At 46.5% G+C, this 23559-nt stretch overlaps 1 protein-coding gene across 1 annotated transcript in view; it reads left to right on the forward strand.

Annotated features, from left to right (window-relative positions):
- The window catches only part of LOC308669294 (uncharacterized protein), a gene marked incomplete at its 5' end in the record, with an annotated part of 121967 nt that extends 102571 nt beyond the window's left edge, over positions 1–19396 (forward strand). The window contains one exon of the mRNA XM_081329931.1: positions 19222–19396. The remainder of the gene's footprint in view (positions 1–19221) is intronic.
- Positions 19397–23559: the final 4163 nt, after the last annotated feature.

Here is a 23559-nt window from a genome sequence, read left to right on the forward strand (position 1 = left end):
GGCAAACTCAATCCGGAGATTCCTTCAGATCTCTTTCAAAACTCTAGTAGTTTTAGAAAATTGGCTGATTTTGGAAAAACAGGCAACCGTTCTGCAACCAACTGATAAGTGCCAGCAGCTGGAAAATTAGCAACTCCAAGGAAAAGGGTACCACTAGGCAATCCTTCTTGGCGGATGACGTTCTAAAGGGAAAGGAACCCGATCTAAACTTTTCAAAGTCAGGGGTTTATTTATTTTATTTATTTATCACATTTTTATACTGCCCTTCTCCCGAAGGACTCAGGGTGGTGTACAGGGCAATAAATATAAAACGGGATACAAAAGTTAAAAAACGATTAAATAATTATGCCCAAATTTAAAACAGAATTAAAAGACATATTAAAACCCCAACCCTAACCCATCAAATCAGGTCAGATTGTTCGAATAAATAAGTTTTTAGATCGCGCCGGAAAGAGCGAAGGTCGGGAGCCATCCGGAGCTCAACCGGCCACCGGTTCCACAGGTCTGGAGCGCCCACAGAGAACGCCCTCCCTCTGGGGGTCACCAATCGGCATTCTTTGATTGGAGGAACCCTGAGGAGGCCCTCTCTGTGGGAGCGCACTGGACGGAGGGAAGTTGACGCCAGCCGCAGGTGCTGCCGTAGGTAATCCGGACCCAAGCCATGTAGGGCTTTGTAAGTCATTACCAACACCTTGAATCTCACCTGGAGGGCAACCAGCAGCCAATGCAGCTCGCGGAGCAAAGGTGTAACATGGGAGTATCGGGAGACTCCCAGCACAACTCGCGCGGCTGCATTCTGCACCAGTTGGAGCCTCCGAGTGGACTTCAAGGGCAGCCCCATGTAGAGAGCATTACAGTAGTCCAGACGAGAGGTCACGAGCACATGAGTGACTGTACGCAAGGCATCCCGGTCCAGATAGGGTCGCAACTGGCGCACCAGGCGAACCTGGGCAAAGGCCCCCCTAGTTACAGCTCCAATATGCTCTTCTAAAGAGAGCTGTGAGTCTAGACGTTTTTGCCAATGTGCAAAAACTGGTGTGGCCGGCCAGCTGGAACGCCAAAATATTTACCTTCCCTTCAAAGAAAGGAAATATAATTTTTTTCCGAGAATATGAGGAAGGAGACATTACGAGTCCGTTAATGGTGATGCAATGGGGTAATTATCCCTCATTTTGATGCACGGGGTGATCCTGCTTTGAGATTTAATTAACCCAAAGGGCTAATTAGAGCTGGGATGGAAAAGTGAAAGGGTGCTTTTAAACACACACACACACACACACACACAAACGCAGAAACATTCTCTCACAGACACACAGACACACGTTCTGGGTGGCTTGTAAAACTCTGCACAAAGACCGCCTCCCCCAGTATATGCAATATGCAAAATATGAAGTAGTCCTTGAGTTACGACCGTAATTGACCCCCCCCCACACACACACACACAATTACAGTCGTAACTTGGGACGGGCATAAAGTGGTTCACCGCTTTACCAAACCTATTTTTGCAATTTTTTTGCAGCCGTTGTAAAGTGAATGTGGCAGTCGTTAAGCGAATCCATTGTTCACCGTGAGGTGGTTTGGGGGAGGAAATTAGAAGTAATAATGGTTTCTAGCAAAACTATTGTCAGTTGTGTTCATATGAGCACCAGGTGCTGCTGCAAGCGGTTGTAAAAGCGGGACGGTTGCCAAGTCCCCCGCACTTCAAAACTAGGTAATAATAATAATAATAATAATAATAATAATAATAATAATAATAATAATAATAATAATAATAATAATAATAATAATAATAATAAAAAAGTTGGAAGGGACCTTGAAGGTCATCTAGTCCAACCCCCTGCTCAAGCAGGAAATCCTATACCATTTCGGATAAGTGATTGTCCAGTCTCTTCTTAAAAACTTCCAGTGTTGGAGTATTCAACACTTCTGGAGGCAGGTGGTTCCACTGGTTAATTGTTCTAACTGTCCTAAGTAGCCTTTTCTGAGTCCATTTTTAACTTCGAACAGTCACTAAGATGCCAGTCATAAGTCGGGGACTCCTCTTACATTAAGTAAATATTCCCAGAGTTACAGGTACTGTAGTCCTCAACTTACGAGCACAGCTGAGCCCAAAAGTTCTGTTGCTAAGCGAGACAATTGTTAGGTCAGTTTTTGCCTCATTTTGTAACCTTTCCCGCCACTGGTGTTAAGTAATCGCTGCAGTTGTGAAATCAGTAACACGGCCGTTAAATGAATCTGGCTTCCCCATTGACTTTGATTGTCAGAAAGTCGCAAAAGTGGATCACGTGATCCCGGGACCAGTGGTGGGATTCAGTCGGTTTCCACTGGTTCGGTAAAGGAGGCCTCCACAGGCCTAGAACAGTCTGCCGGAGGTACGTGGATGCCACTTCCAGAAGTCCGTTCTAGGCCTCGGAGGCTCGGAGGAGGCCTCCCAGGCCTAGAACGGCCCACTGGAAGTGCGTGGATGCCACTTCCGGAAGTCCATTCTAGGTCCCTTCCAACTTTTATTTTTATTTTTATTATTATTATTATTATTATTATTATTATTATTATTATTATTATTATTATTATTATTATTAAACTTTTATTCATAAAACATGAAACTCAGTCAACTGAACACTCAAATTGACTGGCGCTGATGGTTGACACGGGCTGCTGCCAGCATCCTAGGTATCAACCAGGTATCTCCTTAAAATGGAAGATGTTCTGAGTAGCGCAGTTTTTATTATTATTATTATTATTATTATTATTATTATTATTATTATTTAAAAAGTTTTACAATACATTTTGACTTTAATCCCCCCCTCCCCCACCCCCACCCAACCCTCCCTATCCCTTCCCCCCATTCCCTCCTCCCCCCCCCCCGACTTCCCAGAGCTAAATACAGGGTATAAAATCAAAAAACAAACATAAGCACCCCTATGTTATCAGCAATAAACTATTAGTTCTATCTCCCTCTAGCTCATATAAAATGAATACAAACAATATTAATATTACAAATAAAGTAAAAAAGAAAAAGAGAAAAACAAAAAAAAGCTTTACTCAGAATAGATTTTCTTAATCCCAGTCCTTATTCATATTAATTTCAAAGGAAAAAAAATAAACAAATTCTCAGTTACGCGCCAAAAGCGCCTATCTATTAACCTTAATAATCTCCAACCAAACTAAACCATAATCAAAAATAATTCTTGCATGTATCACACCAAATGTCTCGCAGTTCCAGGTCATCCTTGAGTTCAAATAAAAAGAGTAAAAAAAAAAAGGGTTAAGCAGTCTGTAAGACAACTTGTTGTTAATTAGGAGCTTGCATACCCATTCTTAGTTCAACACACACTTTTAGTCCATAACCCTAATATACTTTTCTAACAAGCAAATAACATCCATCTTAAATTGTGTTACATATTAAAAAAAAACTTTCTTTCTCCTCTATGATACTTCTTGCTCAGCCACTACCAGTTTAGTATCATAGGCAGCTTGAATAACTTCATCTCTAATTACTCTCTTTGTAAAATAGACCACCACATCTCTGGGTAACTTCCTTTGTCTTGCAATCCATGAATTTACACGAAAAATTTTGTCCATATTTCCCTCAATTTCAGATGCTGGCTGGCCCAGTACCCCTTCCAGAGCCTCAGAAATCAGCTGCTTTAAATCTTCTTTACAGTTCTCCTTTAAACCCCTGATTATAATAGCATACTGCATCTGATGATACTGAGCAAGGCTCAATTCTCCGTCCATTTTATCCCTTATATTTTCATTTTCTGATACTTTTGCTTCTAATATAGAGTTCTTTTGACTGAGATCCTTCACTTTTTCATCCAGCTGTTGCACACATTCAGCTACAGATTCAATCATAGACAACATGTCCACCCTCATTGCTCTAAACTTCTCTTCCATCTTCTTCTCCAGTTTCTCCTCCAACTTTTTCAGCTTTTCATCCATCATGTCAGACATCAATTGTGAATGCTTTCCAAGAGCATCTTGTAAATCCTTAAGCGTCAATGCCGGAGGAGGTGCAGGAGGAAGCAAAGCTTGCAATGAGGTCTGTTGCACCAGGGAAGACCCCGCACTCCGAAGAGCTTTAGAAGTTTTAGCCGCCATCTTCCCCCACTTTCACTTATTGCGCACTTTCACTTTGAAGCTATAAAATCCATTGAGCTAGAGAGTAAAGATAAGAGTCCACATCACCTTGACCTCCTGTACCGCTCTGCCTGCATCTTGATAATCAAAGGTATTTCCTTTTGGCAGGGGTGGTTGCTAACGCCTGGCTCTGCTCCATAAATCCCGGAGCAGGGGCGCTGCGCAGCTCGGAGCAACCCAGGCTTCGGGGGGGCTCAATCCTTCAGCCGCCCAAACTCTCAGCTCAGGCGGCCCCGGAGAGCTCAACCCCTACCTGGGGCCTCACCCCCTCCTCTTCTCCCGAGGAGGGGGCTTCAAATCCATCTAAACAGCTGATCGGCGCTGTTTACGATGGAAAAACACAGCTGCGGAGCAGGCAGCCCGAAAACGGCTGTCTTCGGCGTCGCGTCGCCACCGGAAGTCGCTATTATTATTATTATTATTATTATTATTATTATTATTATTATTATTATTATTATTATTATTATTATTATTATTATTGTCGGGTCTTGTTCTTAAGGCATCCAACTCATCATGAAGATGTTGGTGAACGATAAGCAACATCCGGAAAGGAAATCCAGATACATCTTAATCCTCCCCTCCAATGCAAACTAAGATGGGAGAAGACCAGGTAATCCGAGATTGACATCTCAGATAATCCTGAGAAGAAGACAGTGGCCATCTGCTCCTGAACCACAGCAAAGAATTGCCATGAATATCCTCAAAAGAGGGAGTGTCTACGGAGAACCTCCATCATCCAGGTGTCCCAAAGGTGCCTTTTTTTTTCAGGAGGCAACTGGACTTCCGTGTTTTCCTTTGAAGACTTTTCGCTTCTCATCCAAGAAGCTTCTTCAGCTCTGCAAACGTCTTCAAAGGAAAACAAGAAAGTCCAGTTGCCTCCTGAAAAGGCATCTTTGGGTCAACAGAGGGAGAACATCAAGATCACGAGAAGAAGTGGTAGTACCGCTTTATACCACACTGGTGAGACCACACTTGGAATACTGCATCCCGTTCTGGTCACCATGATACAAAAAACATGCTGAGATCCTCGAGTGTGTGCAGAGAAGAGCAACAAAGATTATTAGGGGTCTGGAGGCTAAAACATAGGATGGACAGTTGCTGGAATTGGGTATGACCAGTTTAATAAAGAGAAGGACGAGGGGGGACATGATAGCCAATGTTCCAATCTCTCAGGGGCTGCCCCAAAGAAGAGGGAGCCAAGCTATTCTCCAAAGCGCCTGAAGGCAGGACAAGAAGCAACGGATGGAAACCCATCAAGGAGAGAAGCAACCTGGAACTAAGGAGAAATTTCCTGACAGTGAGGACAATTAATCAGAGGAATGGAAGTTGCCTCCAGAAGTTGTGGGGGATCCAATACTGGAGGCTTTTAAGAAGAGACTGGACAGCCATATGTCCACAATGGTATACGGTCTCTTGCTTTGGCAGGGGCTGGACTAGAAGATCCCAAAGGTCCCTTCCAACCTTGTTATTCTATTATTCTGAGACTTTTAAGGCCACCAAACAACATCTGACTATCCCAGGTCCTCGGGAAGGACTTGAGAGGTGGAGCAAAATGTGAAATCCAGTTAAAACGGCTCCTCCTCCCCTCCACAAACCCCTCACCCTTCTAGCACTGATAACGTTCCCTAGTTGGGTCATGAAACGTCTGCAAGAAAGCCACCCAGCTTAGACTTTTGCCAGCTTTGGTCGGTGTTTGTCGCTTTGTTTCAAAGTGTGCGCCTAACGCAGCGCTTAGGGTAACTGATCCCCATGCAAAACTCAGCCGGTCGGCTGTTGCCTTCCAGACTAACCCATCCAGCCCAGTTTGCCAAACCGGCCCTTCCAGAACCTTCTGCTCCTCCATCCCCACCGATGTCCCAACTTCTCTGGAGGCTTCGTTTGGCTCAAGGAGAAACCCAAACCGGGTTGAACTTTCTCCCATTTTCCCTCCCCTACCTTCTCGACTTTCCCTTACAACATCTCGGCCCATTTGCGTCCCGGTGAAAGAGCGCCGATAGGCTGGGGGTGAGTTGGAAGGAAACAAACGGGGCCGAGGGACTTGCCAACCGCTGGGAAGCGTAACAGTCGGTTTCCCAAGAGGAGATGCCTATCACCTCCTTGGCTCCAGGCGCCCGAAGTGGGTGGGAGGAAAAGGCTGTCCTTGATGAAGTTTGTCTTCGGGGAGAAAGAGGAGCCTTCCAAGTTTGCAGGAGAAGTGAAAGCTTCTCACCCTGTTTTGGAATGAGCCACCCACCCACGTTGGGTGGAGCCAGGATGAGAGCAAAGCACGGAGAGAAACCAAAGTGTAAAGGTATTTGCATCTGCTTCTCCAGTGGGTCTTCTTTGAGGGCATCTGTGTGAAAGGAAGATCTGCGCTGGAAGATCTGCCGGGCCTTCTCTCCAGATTGCGAAGCTTCTGAGAGACTTCCTCACAGCCCTGATGGCCTTGAGGGACGCCAACTTGGAGCGCTCTTGACAAGCGTGGAGATATAATCCACCTTCCCTTTTTCTAGGCTGCCTTTCCAGTTTCCCAGCCTAGACGGTGATAAGGGGATTTGGGGAGGCAAATCTGGGCCAGGCCTAGCGAAGGGGTTTTCGTGAAAGGAAGCCAGGTTGTCCGACGACAGAGTGGTCTAGGACGATAAAGTATGGTTGGGGTTGAGTTCAGCTCTTAGCAGCAGAAGGTAGAACAGAGAATCGGAGGTTGGAAGGGACCTTGGAGGTCTTCTAGTCCAACCCATTGCTCACGCAGGAGACCCTAGACCAAAGGTCCCCAACCTTGGATACTTTATGACTTGTGGACTTCAGCTCCCAGAATTCCTCAGCCAGCCATGCTGGTTGAGGAATTCTGGGAGCTGGAGTCCACAAGTCATAAAGTGGCCAAGGTTGGAGACCCCTACCCTAGGCCATTCCAGACAAATGGCTATCCAGTCTCTTCTTAAAAGCCTCCAGGGCTGGAGCACCCACAACATCTGGAGGCAACTTCTGTTCCACTGGTTCATTGTTCTCACTGCCAGGAAAACCAATAGTGGGGAGAAAATGGGGGGAAACCAGGTGTGGGGGCTGGTTTTTCAAAAGTCAGCAGCTGGCGGCATCCGAAGGTGGAATACGAAGGTTCAACAGAATAACAGAGTTGGAAGGGACCTTGGAGGTCTTCTAGTCCAACCCCCTACTTAAGCAGGAGACCTTATCCCACTCCAGACAAATGGTTGTCCAGTCTCCTCTTAAAAACCTTCAATGATGGAGCAACCACAACTTCTGGAAGCAAGTTGTTGTATTGATTAATTGTTCTTCCCTCCCTCCCTCCCTCCCTCCCTCCCTCCCTCCCTCCCTCCCTCCCTCCCTTCCTTCCTTCCTTCCTTCCTTCCTTCCTTCCTTCCTTCCCTTCTTGATGTGACCTGGAGCAGACCACCCTCTGTCAGTTCTTGAGGGTGACGCTGTTCTCCATTCAGTCGTGTGGTCTCTCCCCGTCTTCCGATGCTGCCCTGCTCCTCTGCTGAGTTCTGCTCTGCTCTGTCCGGGGTCAGCTTGGAGGGTCTCCAGCCACTTTGTCTCCTTCAACAGCCCACTTTCCTTTCACCACCATCTCTCCCCGACACAGTCGCTTTCTCCAGCAAATTCCCCTGGCAGGACGTGGCCAGAACGAGTGAGACTTAGTTTAGGGCAGGGGGTCTTCAAATTTGGCCCTTTGGTGACTGGTGGACTTCCACTCCCAGAATTCCTCAGCCGGCCATTTTGATGAAACGGCAGGCTTGGATCCAGACCAGGGGTCTTCAGACTTGGCCCTTTGGTGACTGGTGGACTTCAACTCCCAGAATTCCTCAGTCGGCCATTTTGATGAAACGGCAGGCTTGGATCCAGACCAGGGGTCTTCAGACTTGGCCCTTTGGTGACTGGTGGACTTCAACTCCCAGAATTCCTCAGTCGGCCATTTTGATGAAACGGCAGGCTTGAATCCAGACCAGGAGTCTTCAAACGTGGCCCTTTGGTGACTGGTGGACTTCAACTCCCAGAATTCCTCAGCCGGCCATTTTGATGAGACGGCAGGCTTGGATCCAGACCAGGGGTCTTCAAACGCGTTCCTGGCTGAGGAATTCTGGGAGTTGAAGTGCACCAGTCATGAAAGGGCCAAGTTTGAAGGGACTGGTCTGCTGTGACGCGCTCCAGGGCTTGTTAGTCCCCTTTGCGCAGGCGCCTCCACCTGCAGCCCAGCGCAAACCAGTCTTGCTTTTTTTTTAAGATCCAACTTTCTCAACCAGAGGTAGCTACAGGGAACCCGACAGAGTGGGCTGACCTGTGTTGGGTTGCCAGGCCGACATGCTTGCTTTCCCACACTGGAGAGGTTCCATAGTTCTTGTTTACAAGGGAGAGGAGATATGAAGGAGATGACGCTGGTGGGAATCACGGCAAGAGACTCTGTTCTGGGAAGACAAGGAACTTAGAAAGGAGGGCGCAGACGCTCTCACCTTACACACCCTCCGACTTTGGGGAAAGCAAGTGATTCTGGGAGGGGAAGCAGACGGGGAGGAAGGACCCCCGTTGTGTTTGAGTGGGTCTTGGTGACGGGTAGGAAGTCCACAGATTCTTCTCCAGGCTGGACTTTCATTTATTTTCATGCAGACAGAAGACATGATGAACACTCTTTAGTTTCAGATCATCAAGATCTGACAGGTCATGTCTAGAAGGAAGGAAGGAAGGAAGGAAGGAAGGAAGGAAGGAAGGAAGGAAGGAAGGAAGGAAGGAAGGAAGGGAGGGAGGGAGGGAGGGAGGGAGGGAGGGAAGGAGGGAGGGAGGGAAGGGAAGGGAAGGGAGGGAAGGGAAGGGAAGGGAAGGGAAGGGAAGGGAAGGAAGGAAGGAAGGAAGGAAGGAAGGAAGGAAGGAAGGAAGGAAGGAAGGAAGGAAGGAAGATTTGGCCCACAGAATTGCCAAGAGTTGGACACAACTGGAGAACATCATCCTGACATCCTCCGATCGGCCTTGAGGGCAGCACGCTGGAGAGCATCTTGGCGCCTTCCAGATACCCAAAGATGGGAATTGGAGCAGTTCCTTGCATCCCTGCCTTGGAGCTGATGTCATGGAGGGAAGAATAGCCACCTTCGTTCCACCTTCCTTCTGATGGGATCACAGCTCCATGTTTACCACCTGCCTCATTTCCATGAAGTAGCCGTTGACCCAAGATGGACTTCCTGGGGGGGGGGGTCATTCAAGGCAGGACATCCTTCCGAGACGTCACCCCAAGGCATCGTCCATCCCTACTGGACCCTGGTGGGCCACCATCGCCGCCTCTTTGCCCAATCGAAGCAAAGGGGAGAAGGGGGAGACCTCAGGACTCGAACATGAGACTCGGAGATGGTTAGGTCATCCATATATATTTCAGACATGACCAAATGGGAAAAACTGTCCTTACCTCAACAGCTCATCACTGGAGCAGCTGCTTTGCAGAGTTCGGAGTAACAGACACCAAAAATAAGCTCCGGCAACGAACTCCTCGTTTCCTCTCAGCCTTTGGCAAGGCCAGCAAACGATGTTTTGACAGGGGTCCTCTTGACACAAACCACGATCTCCTGGACTCCAAAATCCAGATCTATGATCGGCTTTGATGCTGCTCTTCCATTCTCTACAGTTCAAGGACAAGAACAGGGAGAATTGGGAAAACTCTGATTGTGACGTGTGTGTGTTTGTGTGTGTGTGTGTGTGTGTGTGTGCACACGTGCGTGCGCGTGTGTGTCTATGTATGTGTGTATAGATAAATGTGTTTTTATATATGAGTGTGTATATGTGTGTGTGTTTATATATGATTGTGTGTGTGTTTATATTTGTGTGTGCGTGTGTGTCTATGTATGTGTGTATATAGAAATGTGTTTTTATATATGAGTGTGTATATGTGTGTGTGTTTATATATGAGTGTGTGTGTGTGTTTATATGTGTGTGTGCGTGTGTGCATATACATATTGTTCAAGACAAGGTTAAAATACAAAATACCAAAAAAAAGATCCAAAAGGAGACAAAAAAGCACAAAACAATCAAAACATTAAAGTGCATCAGAACAAAAATCACCACATACACACATATCATCCCCTCTAATTGAATACTGATATTACAGCCTTAGTTCCCACCCCTTGCGAAAAAGGCCCTCTTTAAACTCCTAAATCTGTTTGCAAATTATTGACCTGTCTTCTGTACATTATATACGCGACAAAGTAGTTTACAGGAAGAATAGTGCCAGTAAAAGAAGAATCAAATTAAAGTTTAAAAAACTCTCTGCTAAACACACTGTTTTTGCAAGCCACTCGTAGAAAGTTTACCGCGGCATCTTCTCTATCTCAAATCATGCCAAAAGTTATAAATAATTCATCCTGGATCGAATGCCCACGTTTGCTTCTTAATGCCATCTCTTATCAATTGTTATTTAATTAAATAGAATAAATTCAATCTCCGGAATAAGTCTGTCCTAAAACGATCAAAACCCAAATAGAAGTGGGTTACCAGGGAACTGAAATAAATCTATCCACTTTGCCTCCCTTCCCTTTTCAGTCAAAGAAAACTCCAATTTTGACTGCTTTCTGCCTTAGGTAATTCCCAAACTACTGTTGGAGTTTGGACTCTGCTGTTCATGTCATATGAGAAGGCACCCTGAAATTAGCTAATTAAACGTAAACTTTCTTTTCCTACTCTACATACTTTTTTTTTTGTGGGGTGGGCAATATCCAGAGAGGAATAGCCTGTTCCGTTCACCGCTGCAGTGGATGACCCAAAATATTTCGTTGAAATCAAATTGCAAAGACAAAGCAAAGATGATGCTTTTTCTAGGCTTGGTGTGTGTGTGTGGGGGGGGGGGCGGTTTTTAGGAATTGTCAGCCCAGGTTTTTAGCAGCTTCTCATTTACCTAGATTCTATTGAAGTTGGGTGGCCAACAAAGGAAAGAAGGACGAGGGGGGGACTTGATAGCAGTCTTCCAGTATCTGAGGGGCTGCCCCAAAGAAGAGGGGGTCAACTTATTCTCCAAAGCACCAGAGGGAAAGATGAGAAACAATGGTTGGAAACAGATCAAGGAGAGAAGCAACCTGGAATTAAGGAGAAACATCCCGACAGTGAGGACAATCAACCAGTGGAACATCTCCAGAAGTTGTGGCTGCTCCATCACTGGAGGTTTTCAAGAAGAGACTGGACAACCAAAATGATAGTACAAACGATTGCAGGATTGAACAAAAAAAGCTGGTCCTGTTTAGCAAGGCCTAAGGGACACCTGCTGGCTTGTCTACCTGCCGTGCTTCCAAAGGTTGCAAGACCCCAATAAGTCCCTCATCCCAACCATGTTCCCATCCGAACAATGCATGGAGAACGGATGGAAGCTCATCAAGGAGAGAAGCAACTTGGAATTAAGGAGAAACTTCCTAACAGTGAGGACAATTAACCGGTGGAACAGCTTGCCACCAGATGTTGTGGGCACTCCATCACTGGAGGTTTTCAGGCTTGGGGTCTCCTGCTTGAACAGCGGACTGGACTTGAAGACCCCCAAGGTCCCTTCCAGCTCTATTCTGATCGATTGATTGAAATGGTATAGAGCAGGGGTAGGCAACCTTGGCTCTTTTATGAGTGGTGGACTTCAACTCCCAGAATTCCTGAGCCAGCCACGCAGAGGGGAAAGGGAGAGGCTTCCAAGCTGAGCCATGCTGGCTGAGGAATTCTGGGAGTTGAAGTCCACGAGTCATAAAAGAGCCAAGGTTGCCCACCCCTGGCCTAGGCCTAGGCCGTTTTATGAGTTGTGGACTTCAACTCCCAGAATTCCTGAGCCAGCCACGCTGAGGGGAAAGGGAGAGGTTTCCAAGCTGAGCCATGCTGGCTCAGGAATTCTGGGAGTTGAAGTCCACAAATCATAAAAGAGCCAAGGTTGCCTACCGCTGCTTTAGGGTCTCCTGCCTGAGCAGGGGGCTGGACTAGAAGACCTCCAAGGTCCCTTCCAGCTATGTTCTGATTCTGAGATCATCTGCACCCTGAGCTGGAGAGGGTCTGGGGGCTCTTTCTGAGGGACATCCAGCCTTGTCGAGTGGAAAGTCCCCCACAGCATCACCCCTGAAGTCACTGGGATGCTTGCAAGAAGGCGTGAAGGAGTATTAATATAAGAATGCATCCATGACCTTGGACCTTGAGATCTGGCCTTATTTGTCCCTGTCCCCTCGCAGCCGCCGGGCCGGGACGATGCTGTCACCAGCTGGTGCTCCTGACAGATGGATTGAGGCCTGCAGGTGTGCCAGGGAGAGGAGCCGGCGGGGGGGGCAGGAGACCAAGCAGCAGATGCTCTGTGACATCGCCCCCAACGTGGCTGTGGGAACGATGTTCTCTGAAGAACCAGGTTTGAACCTCACCGACAATAGAATGGAATGGAATGGAATAGAAATATAGAAAGAGAATAGAATAGAACAGAACAGAATAGAATAGAATGGAATGGAATGGAATGGAATGGAATGGAATGGAATGGAATGGAATGGAATGGAATGGGACGGGACGGAAAGGAATAGAATAGAATAGAATAGAATAGAATAGAATAGAATAGAATAGAATAGAATAGAATAGAATAGAATAGAATAGAATAGAATAGAATAGAATAGAATAGAATAGAATAGAAGCTGGAAGGTACCTTGGAGGTCATCTAGTCCAGCCCCTGCTCAAGCAGGAGAACCTATACCATTTCAGAAAAGTGACTGTCCAGTCTCTTCTTTAAAATCTCCAGTGATGAAGCAACTACAACTTCTGGAGGCAAAGAATTCCACTGGTTAATTGCTTCTGCTTCTATTTGGCAAATACAGGTAGTCCTCGACTTACAACAGTTACGAATAGAACACAGGCAGTCCTCGACTTATGACCCCAATGGAGCCCGAAATTTATCTTGCTAAGTGAGACCTTTGTTAAGTGAGTTTTGCTCCCTTTTTACAGCTTTTGTTGCCACCGTTGTTAAGCGGATCACTGCAGTTGTTAAGTTAGCCATAAGGAAAAAAGAAATGTGACCAGGACAGCGAGGGAGATCCCTCGCTTAATCACATGGTATAGGGTTTCCTGCCTGAGTAGGGGCTTGGACTAGATGACCTCCAAGGTCCCTTCCAACTGTGTTTGTTGTTGTTGTTGTTGTTATGATTATTACTTTGTTAAAGTCATGTCCTCTTTGCTAGTCAAGGTTGTATTTATTTATTTTTTATTTTATTTTATTACATTTATATCCCGCCCTTCTCCGAAGACTCAGGGCGGCTTACAAGCTTAGCAGTAGCCTTCATTCTATGTATATGCCTGCTTATTAGGGCTTTCACACACACCCCAAGCGGCATTATTACAAAGTCAGCTTAATTGCCCCCAACAATCTGGGTCCTCATTTTACCTACCTCGGAAGGATGGAAGGCTGAGTCAACCTTGAGCCTGGTGGGACTCGAACCTGCACTAATTGCAGGCAGCTGGTGTTACTTAAGGAGGCATCAGCCCACTGCTCCACCAAGGCTCTCAGGAATTGAGTTGTAGTCCTTGATTTACGACCGCAATTAAGCTCAACATTTCCACTGCTAAGCAAGGTAGCGGTTACTGAGTCATGCCTCATTTTATAACTTTTTTTGCCACGGTTGTTAAGTGAATCACTGCCATTGTTAAGTGAATCGTGCGGTTGTTAAGCGAATCTGGCTTCCCTCCTGATTGTCAGAAGCTCCCTAGGAAGGCTGCAAATAAAAATCCAAGGGGCCGGGGCTGCTGTAGCCATCCTACCGTGTTTCCCCGAAAGTAAGGCCTACACCAGGGGTAGACAACCTCGGCTCTTTTATGACTCATGGACTTCAACTCCCAGAATTCCTGAGTCAGCGCTGACTCAGGAATTTTGGGAGTTGAAGTCCATGAGGCATAAAAGAGCTGAGGTTGCCTACTCTTGGCCTACACCAACAATAAGCCCTACTTTGATTTTTAGCGGTGGGCCTGATATAAGCCCTACCCCCCAAATAAGCCCTAGCTTTTTTTGGGGGGGTGGACCTAATATAAGCCCTACCTAAAAAATAAGCCCTGGTTTGATTTTTAGGGATGGGCCTAACATAAGCCCTACCCCCCAAATAAGCCCTAGCTTTTTTTGGGGGGGTGGACCTAATATAAGCCCTACCTAAAAAATAAGCCCTGGTTTGATTTTTAGGGATGGGCCTAACATAAGCCCTACCCCCAAAATAAGCCCTAGTTTGATTTTTAGGGGCGGGCTTAATATAGGCCCTTAAAATAAACACTAGTTTTGGGGCGAGGTACATGTATAAAAATCAAGCTAGGGCGGGGGGGTGGGGGGGTGGACCTGCCCCACCTGCCCCATACCCACTCACCTCGCAGCCAGGCCTCTCCTCGCCGGCCCACTTCTCCTTCCAAGGCCTCTTCTGCAGCCAGGCCTCCATTTCTCAGTCACAGGCCTTTCCGGAAGATCTTTGCAGCTGAGAACTGATTCAATCCATAGCTCGGTACTCGGCTGCATAGGCCTTCCGGAAAGGCCTGACTGCAAAATGCAGGCCCGAATGCAGCTGCAAAACTTCGGCCCCAGAAGAAGTGGACCAGCTGGGTGGGGAAGAGGTGAGGTAAGGCCTACCCTGAAAATAAGACCAGGTGCCTCTTTTGGAGGCCAAAAAATAATAATAATAAGGTCTTATTTTTCAGGGAAACACAGTAGATGGGTAAATGTCCTCATAAGAGAGTGCTGTGGGAATTAGAGCGATGGCAGGAGCGAAAAAACTCTAGTTGTTTTGGGGTTCCATGCTCCCTAGCGCCATCTTGAGGAGAGAAGCTGAAACAGTTTATGTCCAGGATGTGAGGGATCTGCAGCTATTTTCTCAGCTCTCTTCCTGGCTCATGCGTTATTCAGGTCCTCCGTGGAAGGCAGGCCGGTTGCAATTGTGCAATTTGAACGACAGATAGTCCTTGACTTATGACCACAATTGAGCCCAAAACTTCTCTTGCAAAGCGAGACATTCATTAAGTGAGTTCTGCCCCATTTTGCGACCAATGTTGCTGCGGTCGTTAAATTAGGAACAGGCTTGTTAAGCGAATCCAGTTGTCCCCCCCATCGACTTTGCTCAAGAGGAGGTCGCAAAACAGGGGTCACGAGACCCCCAGGGAGGCACCGCAACCGTCATGCGTACGAGTCAGTTGCCGAGTGCCTGAATTTTGATCACGGGGTGCTGCAAGGGTCGTAAGTGCGAAACACCATCATAAGTTACTTTTCCCGGCCCTGTTGTAACCTTTGAAAGCCCATTAAATGAACCGTTGTAAGTTGAGGACTGCTTGTCTCTGTCGAGGCCTGGGTGCTTGCGGTGCCAAACCAGAGAGTTATAGAGGTGCAAATAACAGGCTCCATAATTCCACGGTAGAACCGGATCAGCAGCTTCTGGACCAGTTGCATTATCGTAAGCACAGGGAAGAAGACACCAAATGTGGGGGTGACACCAAAGCTTCCTCCCCCCCCTCCCCCCCAGCTTTGCTGTCATCTCTAAACTTAGCCTTGTCGGCAACTTTAACAGAATAACAGAATAAAAGAGTTGGAAGGGACCTTGCAGGTCTTCTAGTCCAACCTCCAGCTCAAGAGGAGACTCTAGACCATTCCAGACCAATGGATGTCTCTTCTTAAAAGCTGTCAGGAAGGAAGGAAGGAAGGAGGGAGGGAGGGAGGGAGGGAGGGAGGGAGGACAGAATAATAGAATAATATTGGAAGGGACCTTGGAGGTCTTCTAGTCCAACCTCCAGCTCAAGCAGGAGACTCTAGAGACCATTCCAGATCAAGGAATGGAGGGAGGGAGGGAGGGAGGGAGGGAAGGAAGGAAGGAAGGAAGGAAGGAAGGAAGGAAGGAAGGAAGGAAGGAAGGAAGGAAGGAAGGAAGGAGAGAGGGAGGGAGGGAGGGAGGAGGGAGGGAGGGAGGACAGAATAATAGAATAATATTGGAAGGGACCTTGGAGGTCTTCTAGTCCAACCTCCAGCTCAAGCAGGAGACTCTAGAGACCATTCCAGACCAAGGAATGGAGGGAGTGAGTGAGTGAGTGAGTGAGGGAGGGAGGGAGGGAGGAAGGAAGGAAGGAAGGAAGGAAGGAAGGAAGGAAGGAAGGAAGGAAGGGAGGGAGGGAGGGAGAGAGAATAACTGAATAGTAGAATAGCAGAGTTGGAAGGGACCCTAGACCATTTCTGGCAAATGGCTGTCCGGTCTCTTCTTAAAGGCCTCCAGTGTTGGAGCACCCACAACCTCTGAAGGCAACTTCTGTTCCACTGGTTAATTGTTCTCACTGTCAGTAAATTCCTTCTTAGTTCCAGGTTGCTCCTCTCCTTGATCAGTTTCCATCCGTTGCTTCTTGTCCTGCCCTCTGGCAGTTTGGAGAAGAGCTTGACTGCCTCTTCTTTGGGGCAGCCCCTGAGATACTGGAACGCTGCTATCCTGTCCCCCCTCGTCCTTCTCTTCATTAAACTAGACCTACCCAATTCCAGCAACCGTTCCTTATATGTTTTGGCCTCCAGTCCCCTGATCCTCTTTGTTGCTCTCCTCTGCACTCTTTCCAGAGTCTCAACATCTTTTTTTATATCGTGGTGACCAAAACTGGATGCCATATTCCAAGTGTGGGTTTTAACACTTTGCGTGATCTTGATTTGCTGAGTTCCACTTCTGTTCCTTCTACTCATTTGACGAGTTCCCCCTTCTACTCCCTCCTCTAACTCATGGGTGAAGATGTTGAAGAGTTTACTGGGCCTAAGACGGAGCCTCGTGGCGCCCCACTGCTCACTTCTCTCCGTGTGGGTGTAGTGCCGTTGAGGACTACTCGCTGAGTACGGTTTGCCAGCCAGCCACAGACCCATCTGGTGCTGATGTTGTCTATCCCACATTTTTTTTTCCTAGCTTACCAAGAAATAACTGATTTGGCTCAACGTGAAACATGGCATGAAACATCAAAGCCAAACTGGATTATCTGATGAGTAATGAAGCCAATGGAATCTCCAGCCCCAGCCCCTCCCCCTCCCCCATTCCCACCCACCCAAGATTTGCAAGATTAGAGGAGAATAAAGGAGTTGTGGGATCATCCAGATTTAAAAGCCTGATTTTCTCATCCTGATTTTGCCTCCAGCCACCCAGAAGGAGGATTTGAAACCTTCCCTTTTCTCTCTCTCTCTTTCTTTCTCTCTCTCTCTCTCTCTCTGCTTCTCTTTCTTTTGCTTGCTCTCTTTTTGCCTCTCTCCCTCTCCCTCTCTCTCTCTTCATCACCTCACCAGCTTGGACTATAGATCCCACAATTCCCAGCCAACCTGGGAGATGTTGTTAGGGCAAAGAGTTAAAGAAAGACAGAGAAGGTCACGGAAGGCAGAAGATGGAGACTGCAGGCAACCTTGGCTCTTTTATGACTCATGGACTTCAACTCCCAGAATTCCTCAGCCAGCATGGCTCAGCTTGGAAACCTCTCCCTTTCCCCTCAGCGTGGCTGGCTCAGGAATTCTGGGAGTTGAAGTCCACGCGTCATAAAAGAGCCAAGGTTGCCTACCCCTGGCCTAAATCCTGCAACTCCAAATTCTGCAAGCGTGGGAATGCAACGTTGTGCAATGCGGTGGATAATTCTGCAGCCGTGCTTCGTCCCAGTCAGGGCCGGGGTGGGAAAAATGGCCTTAAAAGATGGCGGTGGACCCATGCCCTGCCCCCTCCCCTCAAAGACACCCTCCCCCCCTTTGGGGAAACAGCCAGAGATTTATGGACTGCTGCCTCAGCGGTCTTAAGCGCTTGAGCCTCTCCCCCAGGTCTGCTTCCTTGTCTGATTCACATCCTTCTCTTGACCTTTTGCGAACTTGAGAAAAACACGCACACAACACAGCAGCCTTTTGTAACTCTGCACGTTGTCACCGGTGACATTTTTTTTTCAGGGCAGGGGGGAAAAGGGGAAGGAGGCTTGCGGGGCTACAAGGAAACGAAATGGCCAGCTGGCTGAAGACCAAGCTGAAGTAACCCTGGTTTGGTTTCTCACGGTGGTCAGCCGAGTTTTCGGGGGTCCTGGCAAGCAGTGGGGTCCTCTGCCATATTTTGCCCCCTGCAGATGGGTCTTGGAACCCTCGTCCCCCAAGGTGGGGCAGCCCTTGAAGACCCCCTCAGGAGCTTCAATTAGTCCCGAAGACAAGAGTTGGAATCCTAGGCTGATGTGCCTAGTTCAATTAATAATAATAATAATAATAATAATAATAATAATAATAATAATAATAATAATAATAATAATGATGATGATGATGATGATGATGTTGTTGGAAGGGACCTTGGAGGTCATCTAGTCCAACCCCCTGCTCAGGCAGGAAACCCTATACCATTTCAATTCTCAGCCTTGGAGGCCTGAAGATGGCTGGATCTCAACTCGCATCTTCAAGCCTTCAAGGTTGAGGCAACGTGGCTGAGAATCTTCCTTTCCCCCTAGCCACAAAGCCCAGTTTCTTTCTTTCTTTCTCTGCTTTGTTGACTGGAGAATCTGTGGGCCAGCTTCCTTGGAGACTTGCAGTTCACTTTCCCTTCATCTCCCAGCACTGGGAATTCTGGGAGATGAAGTGCCATCCTCTGGAGAACCCGTGGTCGGAGAGGTTTGGCATAGAAAGACTACCAAACCTTTCTGAAGAAACACCCACGTGAACACACCGCACCACGTGAGGTCTCGTGGCAGCCAATGGAAAAGCTGCAGAAGATTATTTTGTCCCTGCAAGGGTGTGAATGTTCAGAAAGAAAGAAAGAAAGAAAGAAGGAAAGAAAGAAAGAAAGAAAGAAAGAAAGAAAGAAAGAAAGAAAGAAAAAGAAAAGAGAGGAAAGAAAAGACAGAAAGAAAGAGAGGAGAAAGAAAGAAGAGAAAGAAAGAAAGCATGAAGGAAGGAAGAAAAAAGAGGAAGGAAGGAGGGAAGGAAGGAAAAAAGACAGAGAGGAAAGAAAAAAGAAAGACAGAAAGAAAGAAAAGAGAAAGCAAGGAAGAGAAGAGAAAGAAAGAAAGAGCAAGAAGGAAGAAAGAAAAAAAGGAAGGAAAAAGAGAAGAAAGAAAAAGCAAGAAGGAAGGAAGAAAAAGCAAGAAAGGAAGGAAGGAAAAAAGAAAGGAAGGAAGGAAGGGAAGGAAGAAAGAAAGAAAGAAAGAAAGAAAGAAAGAAAGAAAGAAAGAAAGAAAGAAAAAAGAAAGAAAGAAAGAAAGAAAAGAGAAAGCAAGGAAGAGAAGAGAAAGAAAGAAAGAGCAAGAAGGAAGAAAGGAAAAAGGAAGGAAGAAAGGAAAAAAAAGAAAAAGCAAGAAGGAAGGAAGAAAAAGCAAGAAAGAAAGGAAGGAAATGAAAGAAAGAAAGAAAGAAAGAAAGAAAGAAAGAAAGGAAGGAAGGAAGGAGAAAGCAAGGAAGAGAAGAGAAAGAAAGAAAGAGCAAGAAGGAGGTAAGAAAAAAGGAAGGAAGGAAGGAAGGAAGGAAGGAAAAAAGAGAAGAAAGAAAGAAAGAAAGAAAGAAGAAAGAAAGAAAGAAAGAAAGAAAGAAAGAAAGAAAGAAAGAAAGAAAGAAAGAAAGAAAGAAAGAAAGAAAGAAAGAAAGAAAGAAAGGAAGGAAGGAAACGTCGGCCCATTTTCCTGCCCCTGGCCCTCTTAACCAGCCTGCCTGGATGAAAGGAAGGAACGAAGGAATGAAGAAGCGCTCTCCACCCTCCTTCGGAAGAGAATTTCAGCCGCCTTTTCCCGGGCGCAGGGCGGACCCTCGCGGGTGGGGCTGGCCTGGGGGCTAGAGGCAATGAGACATCGCAGCCTGACATCATCATGCAAATGAGGTGAATTAAGAACGGCAGGTAATAATGCAAATGGAGTTCGTAATGTACTAAGGTGAGTTATGTGCTCTGGGCCAGCGTTTCTCAACCTTATTAACTTTAGGATATGAGAACTTCAACTCCCAGAATTCCCCAGCCAGCATGCATGAAGAGGCGAGGACTTCAACTCCCAGAATTCCCCAGCCAGCATGCATGAAGAGGCGAGGACTTCAACTCCCAGAATTCCCCAGCCAGCATGCATGAAGAGGCGAGGACTTCAACTCCCAGAATTCCCCAGCCAGCATGCATGAAGAGGCGAGGACTTCAACTCCCAGAATTCCCCAGCCAGCATGCTTGAAGAGGCGAGGACTTCAACTCCCAGAATTCCCCAGCCAGCATGCTTGAAGAGGCGAGGACTTCAACTCCCAGAATTCCCCAGCCAGCATGCATGAAGAGGCGAGGACTTCAACTCCCAGAATTCCCCAGCCAGCATGCTTGAAGAGGCGAGGACCTCAACTCCCAGAATTCCCAAGTGATGGCTTTGGGGAATTCTGGGAGTTGAAGTCAACCCATCTTCCGGTTACTCCACTTGCAAAACACTGCTTTGAGACGCAGAACGCGTAAATTACTCTAATTAGACCCTCTGATGCTCAGCGATGGCTTTGGGGAACCTTTAATTTTGGGGGAATTAAGGGGCATTTTAGCATTTGGCTCAAAGGCTCTTTTTTATAAGAAAGGAAAACTGGTTCTCTTTCCATAGGAATTCTGGGGCTGATTTTAACCATGCTGCCCTCTAGTGGCTGAGATTAATTTCACCTCCTATGGCTGAAACTGTCTTGTGCTGAGTAGCAGAAGGAAAAGGGTTTACAGGAAGTCCTCGACTTAACAACGTTTCATTTAGTGACCGTTCAAAGTTACAACGGCACTGGAAAAAAGTGATTTATAACTTTTTTTTGTTCACACTTACGACCATTGCAGCGTCCCCGTGCGTCACGTGATCCAATTTCGGACAGTCGGCAACTGTCTCATACTTACGACGGTCGCAGCGTCCCGGGGCTCACGTGATCCCCCCTTTTGTGACCTTCCGGCGAGCGAAGACAATGAGGAAGCCAGACTCACTTAACGACCGTGCAAACTCGCTTAACAACTGTGCTGATTCGCTTAGCAACGGTGGCAAGAAGCATCGTAAGATGGGGCAAAGCTCACTTAGCAACCGTCTCGCATAGCAACGGGAGTGGATTTGGGATGGAAAAAGCCTCGCCTTTAGCAATGTGCCTTGCTAAGCACATTGGTTTCTGCTTAAATTGTAAGCCGCCCTGAGTCTTCGGAGAAGGGCGGGATACAAATGGGATTAAAATAAAAAATAAAAAATTGGGGGTGTGCCAGGATAGGGTGGTCTCCAGGCTGCCGGCTCTCCTTTCCCAGCCAATATATCTATTTTCTTCAAAGGCAGAAGCTCCCAAGAGCTCTTCAGACTAACCAGGTTGATTCCTCAAAGCGCCATTTTGTACGTTTGGAGGGCGGCTTTGAACTCTTTGCCCTTCGTTTCCATGGTTTCGGGCGGCCTTGTCTTCCACTCCCTTCCGCATAACACAGGAGAATGTTTGTGTCAGGTCAAGCTCGGCTTGGAGATATTTCATGAAAAGATCCACGTAGTTTTCGGAAGTGTTGAGAAGAATTATTTGAAAAAAAAAAAGATCATGCATTTTTCTCTCTTTCTCTTATTCTCATCTCCTTCCTTCTCATCTTTCTTTTCTCTTTCCTTCCTTCCTTCCTTCCTTCCTTCCTTCCTTCCCTCCCTCCCTTCTTCTTCCATCTCCTTTCTTCCTTGCTTTTAACTCTCCTTTCCTTCCTTCCTTCCTTCCTTCCCTTCCTTCCTTCTTTCTTGCCTTCCCTTCCTTCCTTCCTTCTTTCCTGCCTTCCTTCCTTTCTTCTTCCTTCCTTTCTTCCTTCCTTCCTCCCTCCCTCCCCCCTTCCTTCTTCTATCTCCTTTGTTCCATTTCCCTTGCTTTAATTTCCATTTCTTCATCCCTTCCTTCTTTCCTTGCTTCTCATCTTCCTTCCTTCCTTTGTCCTCTCCTTTCTTCCTTCCATCTTCCTTTCTTCCTTCCTTCCTTCCTTCCTTTCCTTTCCTTTCCTTTCCTTTCCTTTCCTTTCCTTTCCTTTCCTTTCCTTTCCTTTCCTTTCCCTTCCTTTCCTTTCCTTTCCTTTCCTTTCCTTTCCTTCCTTCTTTCCTTTCCTTTCCTTTCCTTTTCCTTTCCTTTCCTTTCTTTCCTTTCTCTATTTCCTTTCCTTTCCTTTTCTTTCCTTTCCTTTCCTTTCTCTATTTCCTTTCTTTCCTTTCTTTCCTTTCCTTTCCTTCCTTCCTTTCCTTTCCTTTCCTTTCCTTTCCTTTCCTTCTTTCCTTTCCTTTCCTTTCCTTTCCTTTCCTTTCTTTCCTTTCCTTTCCTTTCTCTATTTCCTTTCCTTTCCTTTCCTTTCCTTTCCTTTCCTTTCCTTTCCTTCCTTCCTTCCTTCCTTTCCTTTCCTTTCCTTCTTTCCTTTTCCTTTCCTTTCCTTTCCTTTCCTTTCCTTTCCTTTCCTTTCCTTTCCTTTCCTTCCTTTCCTTTCCTTTCTCTATTTCCTTTCCTTTCCTTTCCTTCCTTTCCTTTCCTTTCCTTTCCTTTCCTTTCCTTTCCTTCCCTTCCTTCCTTCCTTCCTTTCCTTTCCTTCCTTTCCTTCTTCCTTTTCCTTTCCTTTCCTTTCCTTTCCTTTTTCCTTTCCTTTCCTTTCCTTTCCTTTTCCTTTCCTTTCCTTTCCTTTCTCTTTCCTTTCCTTTCCTTCCTTCCTTTCCTTTCCTTTCCTTTCCTTTCCTTCCTTCCTTCCTTCCTTTCCTTTCCTTTCCTTTCCTTCTTTCCTTTCCTTTCCTTTCTTTCCTTCCTTTCCTTTCCTTTCCTTTCCTTTCCTTTCTCTATTTCCTTTCCTTTCCTTTCCTTTCCTTTCCTTTCCTTTCCTTTCCTTTCCTTTCCTTTCTCTATTTCCTTTCCTTTCCTTTCCTTTCCTTTCCTTTCCTTTCCTTTCCTTTCCTTTCCTTCCTTCCTTCCTTCCTTCCTTTCCTTTCCTTTCCTTTCTTCTTTCCTTTCCTTTCCTTTCCTTTCCTTTCCTTTCCTTTCCTTTCCTTTCCTTTCCTTTCCTTTCCTTTCCTTTCTCTATTTCCTTTCCTTTCCTTTCCTTTCCTTTCCTTTCCTTTCCTTTCCTTTCCTTTCCTTTCCTTTCCTTTCTCTATTTCCTTTCCTTTCCTTTCCTTCCTTTCCTTTCTTTCCTTTCCTTTCCTTTCCTTTCCTTTCCTTTCCTTTCCTTTCCTTTCCTTCCTTCCTTCCTTCCTTTCCTTTCCTTTCCTTTCCTTCTTTCCTTTCCTTCTTTCCTTTCCTTTCCTTTCCTTTCCTTTCCTTTCCTTTCCTTTCCTTTCCTTTCCTTTCCTTTCCTTCTTTCCTTTCCTTCTTTCCTTTCCTTTCCTTTCCTTTCCTTTCCTTTCTCTATTTCCTTTCCTTTCCTTTCCTTTCCTTTCCTTTCCTTTCCTTTCCTTTCCTTTCCTTTCCTTTCCTTTCCTTTCCTTCCTTTCCTTCCTTCTCTTCCTTTCCTTTCCTTTCCTTTCCTTCTTATCCTTTCCTTCTTTCCTTTCCTTTCCTTTCCTTTCCTT

This window comes from Vipera berus, assembly GCF_964194415.1.
Source record: "Vipera berus genome assembly, chromosome: 5".
Taxonomy (NCBI): domain Eukaryota; kingdom Metazoa; phylum Chordata; class Lepidosauria; order Squamata; family Viperidae; genus Vipera; species Vipera berus.